The following is a 19,685-nucleotide window of genomic DNA, read 5'->3' as shown; positions in this document are numbered from 1 at the left end:
GAAGTCAGTTTTTTAATACGCAACCTTTTACAAATGTGATAACTGAGGCTCAGTAGAGCTCTCAAGGAATTTTCCTAAATCATTGAAGCTGTAAATTCAGGACCTATGTCTAAATCAGTTTCTCATTTTATCTAAGCTAACTTCTTAAAATTTTGTTTAGGAAGAGAGGACAGAATGGTTTGAGCATAGAAATCATCTAGAAATCATTGAACTGCAGTGCAGTTTCATTTGTAGTAGGTTTGATTTATAGTCATATTTAGTTTTCTTTCTCTACAACTATGAAAGGAGAAAGAAATTGGGTAATACTTGCATTTGAAGCAAATCAAAGCAGAAATGCTTTTAGCTTTAGCAAAAAGATTCTTCTGTAATCTCAGATTAACAACTTTATTCTTAAATGGAGCACACAAAAAATTTATTGGCTAAAATTATTTGCAATAAACAAGACTGCTTACTCTTTACCAACTAGCACATGGCTGTGTAAGTCTCACTGAGCATGCCAACAGAGAAACAAAATCTTATAGTGACCTCTCATTTTATAGTAGTGAATTTAAATAAAATTCAGTGGCCGGAATTAATGAAACCAGTATAGGATGCAAAGGTATTTCACAGGGTATTTAATTAGAGATAGAAAATGTGAGTCGTTAGAGGTTTTTAAAAACTTGCATTCTATTACTTTCTCCTATTTTAAACCTAGGAAACTAGAAACTAAAAATTGTTAGCTATTTTAGTTCACTTTTTAATAAGTATCAGCTCTGAATATATATTGAATGAAGAGTAAAGTCTAAATTAAGAATATAATCTTGAGGCATTCAGGTACAAGTAATAAACCTTATTAGATTTGAATACCTGTAAATTTGCAGACCACAGGACTGGAAAAGGTCAGTTCTCATTTCAATCCCAAAGAAAGGCAATCCCAAAGAATGCTCAAACTACCACACAATTGTACTCATCTCACACACCAGTAAAGTAATGCTAAAAATTGTCCAAGCCAGACTTCAGCAATACTTCACGTGAAGCGTGAAGTGCCAGATGTTCAAGCTGGTTTTAGAAAATGTAGAGGAATCAGAAATCAAACTGACAACATCCGCTGGATCACTGAAAAAGCAAGAGAGTTCCAGAAAAATATCTATTTCTGCTTTATTGACTATGCCAAAGCCTTTGACTGTATGAATCACAATAAACTGTGAAAAATTCTGAAAGAGACGGGAATACCAGACCACCTGACCTACCTCTTGAGAAACCTATATGCATGTCAGGAAGCAACAGTTAGAACTGGACATGGAACAACAGACTGGTTCCAAATAGGAAAAGGAGTACATCAAGGCTGTATACTGTCACCCTGCTTATTTAACTTACATGCAGAGTACATCATGAGAAATGCTGGGCTGGAAGAAGCACAAACTGGAATCAAGATTGCCAGGAGAAATATCAATAACCTCAGATATGCAGATGACACCAACCTTATGGCAGAAAGTGACGGGAACTAAAAAGCCCTTTTTTGAAAGTGAAAGAGGAGAGTGAAAAAGTTGGCTTAAAGCTCAACATTCATAAAACTAGGATCATGTGTTTCTATCACTTCATGGCACCTAGACAGGGAAACAATGGAAACAGTAAGAGATTTTTTTGGCGGGGGTCCAAAATCACTACAGATGGTGACTGCAGTCATGAAATTAAAAGACGCTTTCTCCTTGGAAGGAAAGTTATGACCAACCTAGACAGCACATTAAAAGCGGAGACATAATTTTGCCAACAAAGCTCCCGTCTAGTCAAAGCTATGGTTTTTCCAGTAGTCATGTATGGATGTGAGAGTTGGACTATAAAAAATGCTGAGCACCAAAGAATTGATGCTTTTGAACTGTGGTGTTGGAGAAGACTCTTGAGAGTCCTTTGTACAGCAAGGAGATCCAACCAGTCCTTCCTAAAGGAAATCAGTCCTGAATATTCACTGGCAGGAGTAGAAGCTGAAACTCCAATACTTTGGCCACCTGCTGCAAAGAACTGAGTCATTTGAAAAGATCCTGATGCTAGGAAAGATTGAAGGCGGGAGAAGTGGCCGATAGAGGATGAGATGGTTGGATGGCATCACTGACTCAATGGACATGAGTTTGAGTAAGTTCCGGGAATTGATGATGGACAGGGAAGCCTGGCGTGATGCAGTCCATGGGGTTGCAAAGAGTAGGACAGGTCTGAGTGACTGAACTGAACTGAGCTTATCAATTCTTTCTTTCATGGATTGTGCCTTTGGGGTTATATCTTAAAAGTTATTGCCATACCCAAGGTCATCTAGGTTTTCTATGTTATCTTCTAGGAGTTTTATAGTTCTGTGTTTTACATTAAGGTCTCATTTTGAGCTAATTTTTATGAAGGATGTGAAGTCTGTGTCTAGATTTCTTTTCTTTTTTTAATTGATATTCAGTTTTTCTAGCCCTATTTGTTGAAATGGCTATCTTTGCTCCATTATATTGCCTTTGTTCTTTTGCCAAAGATGAGTTGACTGTATTCATGTAGGTTCATTTTGGGGCTCTTTATTCTGTTCCATTGATCTTTTTGTTCTTTCACCAATATCACACTGTCTTGATACTGTACCTTCAAAGTAAATCTTCAAGTTGGGTAATATTCCTTCAACTTTGTCCTTCTTCAATAAGGTAATAGCTATTCTGGGTTTTTTGCCTCTTCATATACCATCTCACACTGGCCAGAATGGCTGCTATCAAAAAGTGCAATAAATGCTGGAGAGGGTGTGGAGAAAAGGGAACTCTCTTACACTTGGTGGGAATGCAAACTAGTACAGCCACTATGGAGAAAAATGTGAAGATTCCTTAAAAAACTGGAAATAGAACTGCCATATGACCCAGCAATCCCACTGCTGGACATACTCACCAAGGAAACCATAACTGAAAGAGACATATGTACACCAATGTTTATTGCAGCACTGTTTACAATAGCCAGGACACAGAAGCAACCTAGATGTCCATCGGCAGATGAATGGATAAGAAAGTTGTGGTGCATATACACAATGGAAAATTACTCAGCTATAGAAAAGAACGCATTTGTTCTTTGAGGATGAAAGAAACTTCTAATGAGGTAGATGAAACTGGAGTCTATTATACAAAGTGAAGTAAGTCAGAAAGAAAAACACCAATACAGTATATTAACGCACATATATGGAATTTAGAAAGCTGGTAACAATGACCCTGTATTCAAGACAGCAAAAGAGACACAGATGTAAAGAAAAGACTTTTGGACTCTGTGGGAGAAGGCAAGGGTGGGATAATTTGAGAGAATAGCAAGGAAATATGTATATTACCATATGTGAAATAGATGATCAGTCCAAGTTCGATGCATGAAGCAGGGCACTCAAAGCTGGTGCACTGGGACAACCTAGAGGAATGGGATGGGGGGGAAGTGGGAGGGGGGTTCAGGATGGGGGCATATGTATACCCATGGCTGATTCATGTCAATGTATGGCAAAAAACACCATAGTACTGTAAAGTAACTAGCCTCCAATTAAAATAAATTAATTAATTTTTTAAAAAGACAAAAAATAAATAAATTTTAGAATCAATGTGACAATATCCATAAAATAACTTGCTGGGACTGTGATTGGAATTGCACTGAATTTCTACAGATTACATTGGGAAAAAACTAGTATTTTGGTAATACTGAGTATTCCTATCATGAACATGCAATCTCTCTTGATTTATTTATTCTTTGATTTCATTCATCAGGGTTTTGTAGTTTTCCACCTATTGAGGAAAACAATAGAGGTTTTGTACATGTTTTATTAGATTTATACTGAAGTTATTCATTTTTGGTGGTGCTAATGTAAACAGTGTTTTTTTTTAACCTATTCCCTTGTTCATTTTTTGTATATAGGAAAGCAATTACCTTTCATATATTAACCTTTATTCTGCCAACTTACCAACATCACTTATTAGTTCTAGGAGTTTTTTGGTCAACTCTTTATTTTCTACATCAATGACCATGTCATCTGTGAACAAAGACAATTTTATGTCTTCCTTCATAATCTGTACACCTCTTATTTCCTTGCTTTGCCTTATTGCATTATCAAGGGCTTAAAGCCAATACTGAAGTGAATATAATGGGGGATATCCTTGCCTTTTTTTTAATCTTAGTGCAAAAACTGAGTTTCTCTCCATTAAGTATGACATTAGCTATCAATTTTTTACAGATAATCTTTAACAAATCAAGAAAGTTCTCCTCTATTCCTAGATTATTGAGAGTTTTTATCATGCGTGCACTCTGGATTTTGTCAAAAGCTTTTCTGCATGTATTTATATGCTTACGTGTTTATTTTTTCTCCTTTTTAGTCTTGAATGGATTATATTAATTGATTCTCAAATGTTGAACTAGCCTCACATAACTGAGACAAACTCCATTTTGGTCATGGTATATAATTATTTTTATACTTTTTGAATTTAATTTACTAATATTTTGTTGAGAATCTCTGACACAATTTTTTATCATATTTCTACTACAAACATTTTTGGATCCTAACAAATTTAAGCTATTAATTAGTCTTATCTAAGTGTGTTTTTTATACATGGATATACCACAGCAGACCTGAGAGAATGGATCATGAATGGTAAAGACTGAACTTACACTTCTTCTTTATATCCTAGTGACCCCATCACTCAATAAGTGTTTCCAGTTTATGTTTTTTTTTAATTTGATATAATTCATTATATTCATTCATTCAACAGATTCTACAGCAAAGAGAGATTTCTAAGGAAGAAGGGTGTATCAATGGGGTTTCGGGTTATTATAAGAAAACTATGAGTGAGTAAGTGAAAGTCTCTCAGTCGTGTCCAACTCTGCACAACCCCATGGACTATACAGTCCATGGAATTCTCCAGGCCAGAATGCTGGAGCAGGTAGCCTTCCCCTTCTCCAGGGGATCTCCTCAACCCAGGGATCGAACCCAGGTCTCCTGCATTGCAGGCAGATTCTTTACCAGCTGAGCCACAAGGGAAGCCCAAGAATACTGGAGTGGGTAGCCTATCCCTTCTCCAGCAGATCTTCCCGACCCAGGAATTGAACCAGGTCTCCTGCATTGCAGGTGGATTCTTTACTAACTGAGCTATGAGGGAAGCCCAAGAAAACTAAGCAAGGGCTCATAATAGAGAAGGTGATATATGAGAAAAGATCTATAAGAGAGAGTGGATGAGTAATGCAGATACTGAAGAGAACTGCAATTTAGGCAATGCGAACAGCAAGTGAAAATGTCTGCTACTGTATTTGCTTTTTTTTTTTTTCCCCAACACCAAGGACTAAAGAGTACAAGGTGTTTGGAAAAGAGTAAGCAAGGAGAAGAGGTAGAAGAAATAAGTCCAAGTATATAACGTGGAGGGTAATCATGCAGCACCTTTCCAGCATTGTAAGAGCTTCAGCTTCAGCTCTGATGCGATGGGAAGGCACTGAAGTCATGTAGTTCGTCTGATTTGTATTCTCAAATTCTCAAAGTTCTCTGGCCACTGTGTTAAGGACAGTTTTTAGGAGGATAACAATCAAGATGAGAGACAACGAAATCTTAATCCTGAGTGGTAATAGTAGAAGCAGTGAGAAACTGTCAAATTCTGTTTCAAAGATAGGGATGGCATATCTTGCTTGTGTATTGGGATGTGAAAGGAGAGAGAAGGAAAAAAAATCACAGATGAACCACATTTTGTAACTGAATACCAGGAAGAATGGAGCTGTCCTTTTCTGTTTTGGAAAGTCTACAGAAGAACATGAGTGATTATGTGTGTATTTGATTGGAAGTTTGGGATGTCTATTAAATAACAAGACAGAGATATTCTGTTAAGTAATCAGGCTTGTCTGGTGGAACCAGTTCATAAAGGACAACTATCAACCTATCTAACCTGTTCAATTTGAAGACCCAAAAAAGACTGCGGGACATCAGTGTGAAGAGAGTGCGTGTATGTGCATGTGTTATTTGTTTTGACTCTGTGATCAGGCTAAAGTAGCACTCATTCAGGGCTTTCATCTTCGGCAACTTTTTCTTACCAAAAAAGTATTTTTATTGGGTTGACACCAAATGAGTATTTGCCTGATTCTTCATATCCTGATTATTGAACTATTTTCCTAGTTTGTAGTGCCACAAATTTGGTTTGTATTTGTTAACTCCACTCTTAAATTTGTACACACAAATTGATGTACACCACACTGAAGATAGCCTCCACCTGCGTGTGCTCAAAAGAGCACGGAAGGTTGTCCACGGGGAGGGTGTGATCACAGGCTGATTGACAGTATCGATGCTGTAGAAGGACCTAATGGCCAATACCTACAGCTCTTACTTATGCTTTCCTGCTCCTGATGACAGTCAGCGGCAGGCTCTGAATCACAACGGTTGAACCCAGCAGGAACAGTGTGCCCCTACGTAAGGCATGTCTATGCCTAGGGGTATATGTCATACCTAGCATTTATCTCCTTTTTTCATGCTACACAAATATAAAGACTGTCACTTTCTAAGAAAATAAATGGTCTCTGGCTATGACAGAGTCAAAGCAGATGACGACTTAGAAACATTTCTGAATTATGTAATTTGGGTTCCTTGACCAGGAAAAAAAAAAACAAACAAAAAACTGTTTTTCTTTTTCTCTCCCCACATTTAAACCACATAAATTAGTCAAAACTATATGACCAAAAAACAGAACTACTAAATAACAGGTCCTTATCACTGTTTTGAGATAATGCTAATGACTAAAAATAACTAACAGAACTTACTAATTATAAGCCAAACATTAAGAAAATACATGGACTCATTCATTTCTTATAATAATTCTATGAGATTGGTACCATTATTTATCACCACTGATGAAGAAACTCAGTTTCAGATGAAGAAAGTGAGGCACAGAGAGGTTAAAAGTAACCAACCCATAATTGTCCTAGTCACTATGCTAGTCTGCTTCATTGACTACTGCCACATTTATTTAATTGGATTTTACATTCAGATAACTTTTCCTGGTTGTAAGGAAGTCATTTCAAAAGTCCAGAATACAAAACTTGAACGGCAAGTCTGAGAGCCCAAATCTGAGACCCCAAAACCAAGTGATCACTAGAAACACTGGGTATCTATTCTGAGGCTTATGAGTTAGCATTTAAAATAACAGGTCCTATTGTAAGTGTACAAATGAAATTCTAGGAGGGAATCTGTTCAAAAGGTGCTTTAAATTCCTTCAGTGGCAATGAAAAGGTGTCAAGGCATTTCCAGTAACATTAATTGAGCTGATTTGATTTTGGTGGGTAAATATTGAACTTTGTTTACAAAACCTAAACCTGAAATTACTTTGTAAATACCCTGTTATTACTCTACTCAAAGGTAGCCTTGTTATATCCTTTAACAAATAAGAATGGTAAGATACAGTCTCAGTTAGTATGGTATAGATAAATCATTTGCAGTCTTGGGTAAACCTATACCTTAATGAGTGTTTTCAGTTTTGGGAAGACATGAATTCAAAATCGCCATTCTCTATGCATATTACTGCCATATGTACTAATTCCAGGAAGATAAAGCTATTGTTACATAGATCCTTTCATAAAACGATGGCATCATTCAGGAATACTTTTATAACCTAAAATGACTAGACAGTCAATGGTCAATGAATGATCCTAACATTGACTCTGAGAGGTCCTTTAGTCAATGACCTTCCCCGCTATCCTTCTCCTTTTATTTTGGGATTAAGAACTATGCATAAAATCTTACTTAATCTAAGGTTTACCCTTTAATGCTTCTGTCATACAACTCATGACTTTCCCCTTCATATGCTACCAAATGCCAGAAAGTACTTTGGGGTCATGGAATAGGTATTTCTAAAGAGATGAATAGCTGTTCAAAAATCACTAATTCTAGAATAAACATATGGGGAAATGAACTGGGGACATGACTGGAATCAACTGAACATGTGAGGGGTCAGCAGGGCAGATATGTGTGTCTGTATGTGTCTTAAATAATAATGTTCTCTATGAGATAAAAAGGCTATTATTGCCCCCAACTTTAATCCAATTAATATCTAAGAATATACTTCAAGACTACCTGTATATATGTGCATGTACATAATTTAGCATTGTATATTATTTGTATTATCTTCTCCCTTCTATTCATGGGAATATGTTGCCTTTAAAGTTTAACCTTTCTTGTTGATTCTGTATATGGCTGAAGGTTCACACAGTAAGATAAGTTCTAGGATTTCTTTCTCTAATACCATTGATATGAATTCCTATTACTTAATTTCCTTTTGATGGATTTGCAGATGACAGTCCAAGATAGTTCTGCCAATGGAAATCACAGGAGAACCAAATAAGGAAAAGTCTTGGGGACACTTACAGTGTGTTTTCATGGTCTGCATCAGAATTCTACAGAAGGCTTTTGGCTAAACTAGCAGTGAAATGAGAATGGAAAGTTAATGTATCAGTTACTTGGAATTTGATATATTTTTATGTATTAGAAATTACATGAAAATCAGGAAAAGATAAACAATTAAGAAAAAAGTATAATTTTTTCCAATTAAAGACATTTGGCACTTACCTAGACTCACCAATGCACAGAATGTAAGAGCTAGGTTGTGAGAACTAACCTTGTTCCAATTCCCTCATTTTATTGATGAAAAGCTTTGAGACTCAAAGAAGGAAGTGACCCTGCCAGAAGCGCACCGTGCATCAGTGATGAAAGGGAGACTTCTTGGCTTCTGCAGAGCCATGCCTCTGTGCCCAGGTATTAAAGAAGCATTAATTGAGTGTCCCTTTGCCTCAAAACATGAAGTTCAATCACAGGGTCTGGAGCTCTTGTCTCTTCCTTTGTTTTGCCTTCTTATTTACATCCTCAGGGGTCTTAGTCTTTTGTGTTTTTTTTTGGGGGGGGTCTTAGTTTTTAGCTGCTTTCTTGAACTAGATATACAAGACATTTATTTCCTTTAGCCCTTATTTTTTTGGATTGGAGGCTGAATTTTTAAGAAGTTGGGTAAGGATATTGAACTGCCAAAAGTTAACTGATCATTGGCAAAGAAATCAAAATAATTATGATGCCAATTTCCCTGGGTATTCCCTGTGTACTTTAGGGGTAAAAATAGTATTTGTGAACTGATTTCAAAATGTACAAGTATTGCCTGTGGCATATAACCTACTGGTTAAGAGCACTGACTCTGAACTCAGTTTGCCTGGATCTTTTCCCCAGCTACACCTCTTGTTAGTGGCGGACTTTTAGGGGTGTTTTTCTTTGAACAACAGGGGGTTGAAAACCTCACCCATTTTACAGAGCCGTGACATGGAATTAAATACATGCAGAGAGCTTAGAAATCGGTGCTGCTCTTCAGTCTTTTCAAATCAATCAATTATTGTTACTATTATTATTGCTCCATAAGCTGTCCTTGAAAAAATTTGCCAGTAGTCCTCTCTTGTTTTTCTTCTTGTTACATATTCTCTACATCCCACTTGAGTTTCTCACAAACCCTATGAGGCTGTTTTCAGATATTTTACACCTCTGTACCTGTTTGTCACAGCAAAAAGTGAAAGCGTGTGGATCACCTTGATCAGCAAACTAGGACTTTGATTTTTCTCTCACTCATACACACTGGTGAACAGACATGAAAAGAATGACTCCGTGGAGCTTTCAGTTTGGAGCCAAATTTCCAGGCTCTGTGTAACTCTACACTATTATGCACAGATGTCGGCCCTTTAGGACCCCAAAGAATGTCAACTAAGGCATCATTATTTCAAGGATATGAAGTGTGCTTTTTGTGAAGGTGAACATACAAAAAAAAAGAAAGAAAGAAAAGAGAGAGGTGTTTTATATCACAACTTTCTGAGAAACACTCATAGCTCTAAGATGTAGTTGACAAATTCCCCATCAGGTAAAGCTGTCAAAGTTACCGTATATTTCACCATAAATACATTTTTTTTTTCCCAGCAATGGCAATAATGCTGTAACTATACTGCTCAATCCCTCACGGCATCGGCACTGACTGTATTAAGAGGGTAAGTGAAAATATCTATATGGTTGCTTCTGACATAACCTCAAGATTACTTTTATTGCTATACTCCTATACTCTCTGAATTATAACGTGGAACATGAAGACACATTATTTCTAAATACTAACAAGGGTTGTAGTAATAAGTGGCAGACAATCAAGGTAAGTTTTGCCATAGTAGTGTGCTAATTTTGTTACAAGCATGAATGCAAACCCAAAGGATGCAATTTAGAGAAATTCTGCCTGGACTATCCTCTAGGAACTAGAACAAGGAGACAGAGAAGATGATTCTGAGTAAATCAGTTTTTTTTTTCCCCCTAATTACAGCTGAATAACAAGGAGCAAACTCCCAGGGAAGGCAGTGATCTGTTTGAAGACAGCTAGGAGGGTGCCCTGGTGAGTGTCTTTTGTACACAGTTACTCAAGCACAGACTTGTTGATTACCTGTCAGGGATGCTACAGAAGGAAGAGTTTTGTCATAGCTGTGAGACGCAACAAGATCACTTCAACTCTAAAACCTACAAGTGCAATTTAATCACCAACCCTAGCCATCATTAAGAATGACCTCAAATAACTCCAAATCCATGCATCTACTCACACATTCTTTTCACAGTCAACAGACCTTGAGTGATGACTACATGCCAAACACTATTCTAAAACACAGAATAAGGGATAAGAAAGGTAACAACCTCTGTCATTGTTGGGCTTTTGTTCTTTGGGAAGAAACTTACCTAAATACAAATAGAAACCAGAGATAAAATTTATTTTTATTATTATTATGTGAAATAAATAAATAAGGTAATCTGATAAAGTTAAGCTGGCAGGACAATCAAGGACGAAATATCTTTAAGAAGTGAGTGCCATAGAAAGGAATCATTTACAGAGAATTTTTCTGGACATGGTATTTCCAAAATACGGGAACAGCAAATACAAACAATCAAGGAACAAAAAAAGCTAAAAGGTTAGGTCAGGAGATTACCACACAAATTGACACCAGCTGGTCCCTAACTTCATGTCTACATATATTCTTGAAATGAGTTATTTGTATATATCATCCAAAAAAAAGTTGAACTGAAAATCACATTGGAAATTCTGAGTGAGATTCTTGACAAAGCCACAACCCTATTAAAGACCATAGCCATCATTCTCAAAAGCTTCACTCTGGCAATCACTTGCAGGCATTTAACAGGGGTGTTTAATATCCTCCCGAAAACATTGGGCAGGAAGAACAAACCTTTCAGCATGCCTGCAATGTGAACCTAGTGTCTTACAACTGAAAATTGGCTTGAGCTCACCCTGCTGACTGCTTTGCCAGCAGTCCAGCATCTAAAACCTTGAATTCCTGTCCGTTCATCTGTAGTTGTGTTTATGTCTCTCACTTAAGCAGTTTTCAACACACTTCTGTGGTTCTTTTGATATAGTGAATGTGCAGGTGTATGTCTGACTCTGCCAGGGACTGTGTCCAGATCTGGTCTTTATTGCTAAAACAGACATCTTTGAGTATTTGAATCACTGCATATGCCATATTTACTCTTGTGTAGGTAGGCCAATTTTCCTCCAGCTAAAGATATAATTTAAAATTATTTCTCCCTGCTTACTCCTCCACTTTCTCCCATTGCCTATGCTAAATAATTCAGCTCACTACTCCAAAAGTGCTGTGAGTCACCCAACCCATCTATATTCTTTCAGGGTTATAGAGAAGGTCAAAACATGCAAAAAAAAAAAAAAAAAAAAAAGGAGCCTATATGGAACAGACTTAGAGAAAAACTGGAAAAATCTCAACAGATCAAAGTAATCGCTTTGACTGAACCAAATTTCATTTTTATTTTGATCTCATTTCCTGGAAAAGGAACACAGTTCAGGAAGACTAGTTAGGCAAGGGAGTGAAAAATTCATTGCAGCTAGCCTGCTTCTCCTCTGAAGCTCAAGGTTTGAAACCTTTGCAGTTATGAACTGGAAATCCATGTGTTACATAATGCATTTCTGGAAAAATGCCCAAGACACATATGTGCTCTACGAAGCTCTAATACTAACATTAATCTAATGAACGGTATATTAGAAAATGATTTGTGTACATCCTAATGGAAAGCATATTTTCTGAGCGAAGCTTGTAGACTGAAATGCAAAAAATAATCCATCCCCTAAACACAGCTTCCAGCTACCACATCAACCAATAAGATAAGTTGGTGCACCTTTGCAGAATGCTGAATGATTGCTCTGTTTTCTGTCGCCCAGGGGAAAGCATTTTCCAAATCTCATGCAGGTGTCTGAGAGAGACTACCTAAAAGGAAAGAAGCTGAATTCTCCTTTTTGAGCCCCTGGATGACTTTTTTTTCATATATAAGCTTATTTTTTTTTAATATCAGTTCATTTTTCAAATGCAGCAAAATCCAAGCCCCTGTTTATCCCAGGGGGTTAATTTGGTTAAACCTGATACATCATATTGTGACTGGCCTCATATTTTACTCAAAAAGGCATAGCATCTTTTATCTTTTATTTATAGTGATCTTCATATTCATTTCTCAACTGAGGCAGGTATTTCAGGGAGAGCTTGCATTGATCTCTAATCTTTTTTTCTCTCTCTTTTTGTAATGTACACTTTTGGCCCTTAAGAAATAGCTCTGATAGAAGTTTACATTTTTTTATTTTTTTTAAGGAAAAGCAAGAGTTTGAGATCATGGAATTTTTTTAACCTGCTGAAGAGAGAATCAGACTTTGTCACCCAGTAGGTGACAATGGCTTTAAATAAAATCTGCATCCCACTATTTTTTTAAAGTGCATTTGTCTTCAAGAGATGGAGCTTGACTTGACTCTTTCATGTAGCTGACTTCTGATTATTAACATGTGAGAGTGAGGCCAGGCTCTAAAGAGAGGTTTAAATGATGTAGGAGATGAGAAATTAAATGCTCCTTGCCAACTACAAATGAATTCATGGGTACCACCTAGAGTTAAGACCAATAGATTCATAAATGCATTTTAAGGAATCTAAATCCCATTTAGTTGTCCTGAGAAGCAGCCAAAAGGAACTTCAAACCAAGGTATCTGCCTAACTCAGCTGTCTGGCAATCTCAGCAGCCTTGTGTCTCATGCCTCAAGTGGCCAGTGTGTGTGTGTGCAAGCTCAGTCTCTCTGTCATGTCCAACTCTTTGTGACCTCATGGACTGTAGTCTGCCAGGCTCCTCTGTCCTTGGGATTTCCCAGACAAGAATACTGGAATGGGTTGCCAGGTCCTCCTCCAGGGGATCTTCCCAACCCAGGGATCGAACCCATATCTCCTGCATCAACAGGTGGATTCTTTACCACTGAGCCACCCAGGAAGCTGCCAGTACTGGCAGAGTAAAGTTTAAACCTGGAAACCCTGGGGATTCAGAGTCACTTTGAGTTGAGCCATGCAGGTTAGTGCACACAAATTGAGCACAAGAGCCAGCAGCTCAATTTAGACTTTTAGACGCAAATATAATTAACCCATGACTTTTCAACAGGCCGCTCCTCTTAGGGCCTTATTTTCTTGACAACCAGCATTATCCTAATTCAACTGGCATTTTTCTTTTCTTTCACAAACTCCTTTCTGGACTCCACATATCTTTTTGAGTCTGATCATCTGTCCGTTTTCTCTTCTCTAGGAGAAATGTGGATAATGCCCTCTGAGAAGCTCTAGAATCAGAGATACTCTGCAAATGACATCTTTCAAATGTTATTATCATGCTGCACATAGATCTCTGGTCTTGAGTGTATGTTAAGAAACACACTTGTCTTTTACTGGTTCTGGCACGATTACAAATTAGCGCTCTTCTAAGGGAAGCTCTAGAGAGCACAAAAATGGGAGTTATGTGAAGAGAGTTTGTGATAGGAGATAGCTTGATGAAAAGGACCGAGCACAGGAACTGGGGTCCATTAGCAGCTCCATTGCTGGCTAGCTGCAAATATTTAAGCAAACCACTTAGCACTCTGGTTCTCAGTCTCCTCATATAAAATGAGATGTCTAGGGTTAAATAATTTCTGCAATCTTTTCCAGCCTTAAAACTCTACAACACAGAGAAGAGAAAGAACACTCTTTCATTAACTCTTTCTCTAGGAAGAGATCCTTCTCACATTCCAGCACCACCTCTTGTTCTCAGACTGGATTTGCAGCAAGGTGGTGGAGGCCTGGACAGGGTTAATTTCTTCCTCTTGTGGTTTAGATTCCTCCGGCACATTGTGTCCAGCCTTAATATTTTACACTGTTAGCCATATCATCTTTTATCTTTTATTTATGGTGATCCTCATATTAATTTCTCAATAGCAGCTGATGCGGCAGCAGGGACAAGTCATTGATCTTCCAATTTATCCGCTACTCTAACATATCCTGAGGTTGAGGCAGCCTGGAGAGATTGATGGAGCCCTGATACCTGCCCAGGAGCTGGGTGTTCCTCATGCATGAAAATCAACCACAGGAAACCGAAATTCAACAATCGGCAGCAATATCCAGCCACCTCTCTAATAAATATAACAGGGCATTCTTTAATAATTGAAAGGGGTGTCTGGGATTCGGTAATGAAAGCACTCCCGCACAAGAGCGCCGGTGCAACTCTGGGCCGGCCAGGAGGTGGTGGATTCGGGTAGGGGGAGTGGAAGTGGGGAGGCTGTTTGCAGATACCAGCTTCTTACAAGGCAAATATTCTTATTACTTGAGTCTCAAGCAAGTCACGAGTAAGCATATACTCCTTCACTTTTGTAAAGCCAAATACTTCTTACGAAATTTTTTTTTTTATTTTTTATTTCTGCAAGAAAAACAACAGATGCTCCTCAGATCATGCTAATGCCCAGTGCTGACAAAGGAAATGGTCCATGGAGCTGCATGCATGCCACTGGTCACAGAGAGCAGGTGAAGAGTTGTGCCCAGAGCTCTGAGCCATTTGCAGGCCCTCACAGGGACAAACCACTCATTGATTCTTAAGGGAAGGCCTCCCTTCCTTGACACGGCTAAACAGTGGCTTCCATCAAGCCTCGCTGAGGCCTCAGTTACCCTGAGCTGCTTGCCTCTTGCCCTTATCTGCTCCTCAGTCAACCTGTCCTGCTTGAGATCAGGGTTGCAGACTTATTTGATCATCAGCTTTGTGTCTGTCTGGATAAAAACCCATCCCCTGAGGCTCGGCACTCTCTTTTACAATCTGTAGCTGGGGGAACAAGTACTAAATGTGGAAGCACAGTTCCTTGTTTTTAGGCCACACACATGATGCTGAGGAGGCAGGTCAGCAAGAAGTCAACAGGTGGGGCGGATGTGGAACGACGTACAAGCAGAGCGTGCCCACCACTAGCCTGTAAAAATATCCCATTCCCTTGGTTATTACTCAGCACGCATACTACATAGACACATATATTATCTCTGCATTTTTTAAAATAATAGAGTGACTAATAATGTCCTCCAGCGATAAACTGGAGTGTCAAGCTGCTCAGAAACTTCAGGCACAGTATTGCCAGAAACAATTTACTGCTAACAAACTGTGTTATGAAGACTTGGAGTATATATGGGGTTTGGGCAATGTAATGATTTTCACAGACAGAGCCTCACAAAGGGTTGTGCCTGGTGTGTACCTTCTCTTCCTCTGATTAAAAGAAGCTGAGTGGATTCTTTGAGTGTTGAAATTATAATAAGTATATCCAATGACTTTGTCTCATACAGAACCACTGTTTGATATAAATTCACAATAAAAATATATATTTCTTCTAGCAGGTTTGAACACTTTATATGCTTTTTTTCCCTTTGGATTCTCTTTGCTCCTTGAATTTAAATACAATTTTCCCTTTTGTTATCTAATCAGGCCTTATAGTTATTTATTTTTTTTGTTACTGTTGTGCTTCCTTGTGTCCATCTCTTTGTGACTCCATGGACTATAGCCCACTAGGCTCCTCTGTCCATGCAATTTCCCAGGCAAGAATACTGGAGTGGGTTGCTATCTCCTTCTCTAGGAGACCTCCCTGACCCCCAGGGATTGAACCCATTCCTATGTCTCCTGCACTGCAGGCAGATTCTTTACTTGCTGAACTATCAGGGAAGCCCCACAGTTATTTATTGGTATCAATAAATAAAAACTCAAGTGGAAACTGGTTCCTCAACAAAAAATAAGATATATAAAATGTATTATCATCTTGTACAAAGCATGAAAAACTCATCGAAAATGATGAGCATGTTTTCTGGATAGCATCTCACCTGGTGTTATTATTAGCAGTATGGTAGAAACAGGAGTAAGAACAATACAATAGTAATAATGATATTGTGTGTTGCTACCACATATAATCATCTTCAAAATGTCAGTAAGTACACGGTTTCACTTGACCTTCAAAAAAATCCTATATGGTAGACAGGCCTGGTATTCTGATTCCCAGTTTGTAGATGAGGAAACTAAATTCCAGAGATATTAACTGATTCACCCAACTAAGAAGACAAAGAGTCAGGCTTTCTAAGTACTAGTCTAGACCCCTCCCCAGGAACTGGTGAGACATAAAGTAACAACACGAATAATCAACAAAGAAACCAAGAACAAAACCTTCCCAGAACTCTCCTGGTAAGAAGAGTTTGAAAGTAGCTATTGTTACAAGGTAGCTAGTGTTACCTAGAGCTTTTCAGAAACCAAAGGAGAGCTCTGGGGTTCAGCAAAATATGTCAGCTCAGGAAGTGAGGTGTAGATAACTGCAAAATGGAATCTGTAAAAAGTCATAGAATTTGACATTTGCCTGAAAAATAATTCATATTTAGGGAAGTAAAGGCCAGATACGACTTGAAACTGTTTAAAAATATAATCCCTAAAGAAGTATCCTGCTTACCTGTGTTTTATAGCCTTAGCTTCAGAGTTTATGTGAACTATTTCTTTGGCTGTTCCCATCTAAAATATTACTTTCTATGAGACAGGAGCACTGCAATATATGACAATTTTATGGAAGAAGAGTTCTAGAGGATTTGGGGTCCATACACAGGAAAATCACTTAATAGTAAGCACATGAATGAGGAATAATAAAGTGTGGAGGGTCAGGATACTTGATGTCAGTCATGAGGAAGGGGGGCTTTTTCCGGTCATAACTCTCCCTGCTGGTAGACTCTGTAAATTTCTAGGTGCTTGCTCAACACTGGCTTTATGCAGTAAAGTTCAGAGTCCTGGCGAGGGTGGGGGAATGGAGGGAAGTCGCCCCTTCTTTCCACTTCTGAGAATCAGGATTACCAGCTGAATGATTTAGGTGGCCAGAGGATTCTATAGCAAATATTAAACCATGTTAGCAAATCTTTGAAAACAGTGACCATTAAAAATATATAAAATGGTTGGGCACACGTGTGCAAACAGTTCAAGCTTACTGCACAATTATCTTTGTTTTATCTACATGCCCTTCCTTAAGATGCAGCCTGATGTTACCAAATGAATAAACCTTAAATATGGCAAAGTAAAGCAAGCCTTATAGAGGAGACAAAAAAAGGGGGCAAGAGACAATACAAATTCAAATAATGAAAAACAAGCTTGATACATCTTTAAAATAGCCAAGAAGTCCCTGAAGAAGAAAACAAACGAAGAATTCTAAGGCAGAGCAGCAAGAAAGAGTATTTACCACCACTAAGAATATTAATAACTTGCATCACTGGTTATTTAGGAACTCAGTAAATTTCCTTTATCTGCACTAAAAAGCCACCTAACATAAATCCCAGAACTGCTGAAAAACATGCTTGTCAAACCCTTGCAACAGCTTGGGACTCTGTTATATAAACTTCGGGAGACTATTAAAGTTGAAGTAGAAAGCCTTTTGAAAATACATGTCCTTATCTGTTCTGGCATATTCATCCCCTGTAGGAGAGTTGTATGATTCAAAGAACATTAAATAGTAAAATTTAAAAAAAAAAAAAAAAGCAGTTGAGAAAACACAGCACTTCAAAAGGCTTAAATCTGGAAGCATTTCAAAGATGAGGCTTAGGATTACCAGTACAGTTTCCTAATCTCCTAATTATCTGAGAATGAGGATACTTTTATGTATCTCTCTGTTTGGAATCACTAGAAATATCAATTAAACATAATAAATAAAGAGAATCTCCCTTGGGATGTGAGATCATCTTATACACATGATGGCCTTCTGCTAGTGGTTAGTGATTCTTTAATCAATCCAGAGAGGTTTCCTAAACCCAAGAAATTTGATAAAAATGATTTAGGGCTCACTTAGAGTTGCTACTATCATTAGAACTACATTTATCTTTGAAAAAAAAAAAAAAGATGACTTCTATATATAAGCCATGTTCTTCATAGTGATATACCAACAAGATCTCTCAACTTCCACAGAGAACATCCAATTTTAATCCACTTCTGTTCTTGTAACCCTTTCACAGTCTCCCTGCACACAAAACATTGAGAAGGTGTCTCACCAGAGTCACAGCAGCCACATGCAAACCACTTATCACCAGATACCACTGTTGCCATAGGGTGTCATGGCAACCAGAGACATGTACTAGAGCCTCTGATGGGTTAATAGTGAGGCTATGATCCTCAAGCATCCTCAGTGAAGCCACAGATGTTCTGGGTACATGTGGGGTAAATTTTATTTTCTCCTTTTCTCTAACATGTTGCTAGAGAGATACCAAAACCTATTGCTGAAATTCAACGAATATGGTTTTATTACCTTTTATTAAGAGTCCCATCTCTTTCAAGAACTGGGATATATGTTTTGAGGGAAATAAACTATAGAAATATTCCACTGACAGAGATCATAATGGACTTGACTTTTCTGTTCTTTTGTATATTTTTGTTAAGACAAACTTCTGTTCTTGCCTTCTATTAAGAGTTCCATTAAAATAAAATTGACAGGATAAACTGCACATACTTCAAGAACACAGTTTGACTAAGTTCTGAGATATATATATATATATATATATATACACACACACCCATGAAACTGTCAACACAATCAAAAAAAGGAACATATCCATCACTTGCAAAAGTGTCTCCACACCTCATTCATAATGCCCCTATTTTCTTCCCACATTCCATCCCTCCACATCCCCAGATGACCACTGATAAGCTTTCTATCACTATAGAGGTGTTTGCATTTTCTAAAAATTTATGTAAATGGATTCACACAGTGTCCACTCTTCTGCCTGGCTTCTTATACTCAGTGTAATTATTTTGAAAGTAATCCATATGTTTGTGGATATTATTAGTTTATTCCTTTGTTTTGCTGAGTGATATTTCATTGTATGAGTATACAACAGTATGTTTATTCATTAACCTGTTGAAGGATGCTTGATGTTGTTACAACTGTATTAAAAATAAAGATGCTGTGAAGATTCATGTACAAGTCTTTGTATGAACAAATGCTTTTATTTTTCTTGAATAAATATCTAGTTATAAAAAGGCTGGATTAAATGGTAAACTCTTACCATCTTTAACTTTTAAAGAAATAGGCAAACTTATTTCTGAAGTAACTGTACCACTTTCCTGCCAGGCTGGATGAATTGCAAGCTGGAATCAAGACTGCCAAGAGAAATATCAACCATCTCAGATATGCAGATGATATAATTCTAAAGTTAGAAAGTGAAGAGGAACTAAAAAGCCTCTTGATGAGGGTGAAAGAAGAGAGTGAAACAGCTGGCTTGAAACTTAACATTAAAAAAAACAAAACCAAAAACTAAGATCATGGCATCCGGTCCCATCATTTCACGGCTAATAGAAGGGGCAAAAGTAGAAAGAG

Source organism: Cervus elaphus, chromosome 29, assembly GCF_910594005.1.
Source record: "Cervus elaphus chromosome 29, mCerEla1.1, whole genome shotgun sequence".
NCBI lineage: Eukaryota > Metazoa > Chordata > Mammalia > Artiodactyla > Cervidae > Cervus > Cervus elaphus.
This window is presented reverse-complemented; position numbering follows the sequence as displayed.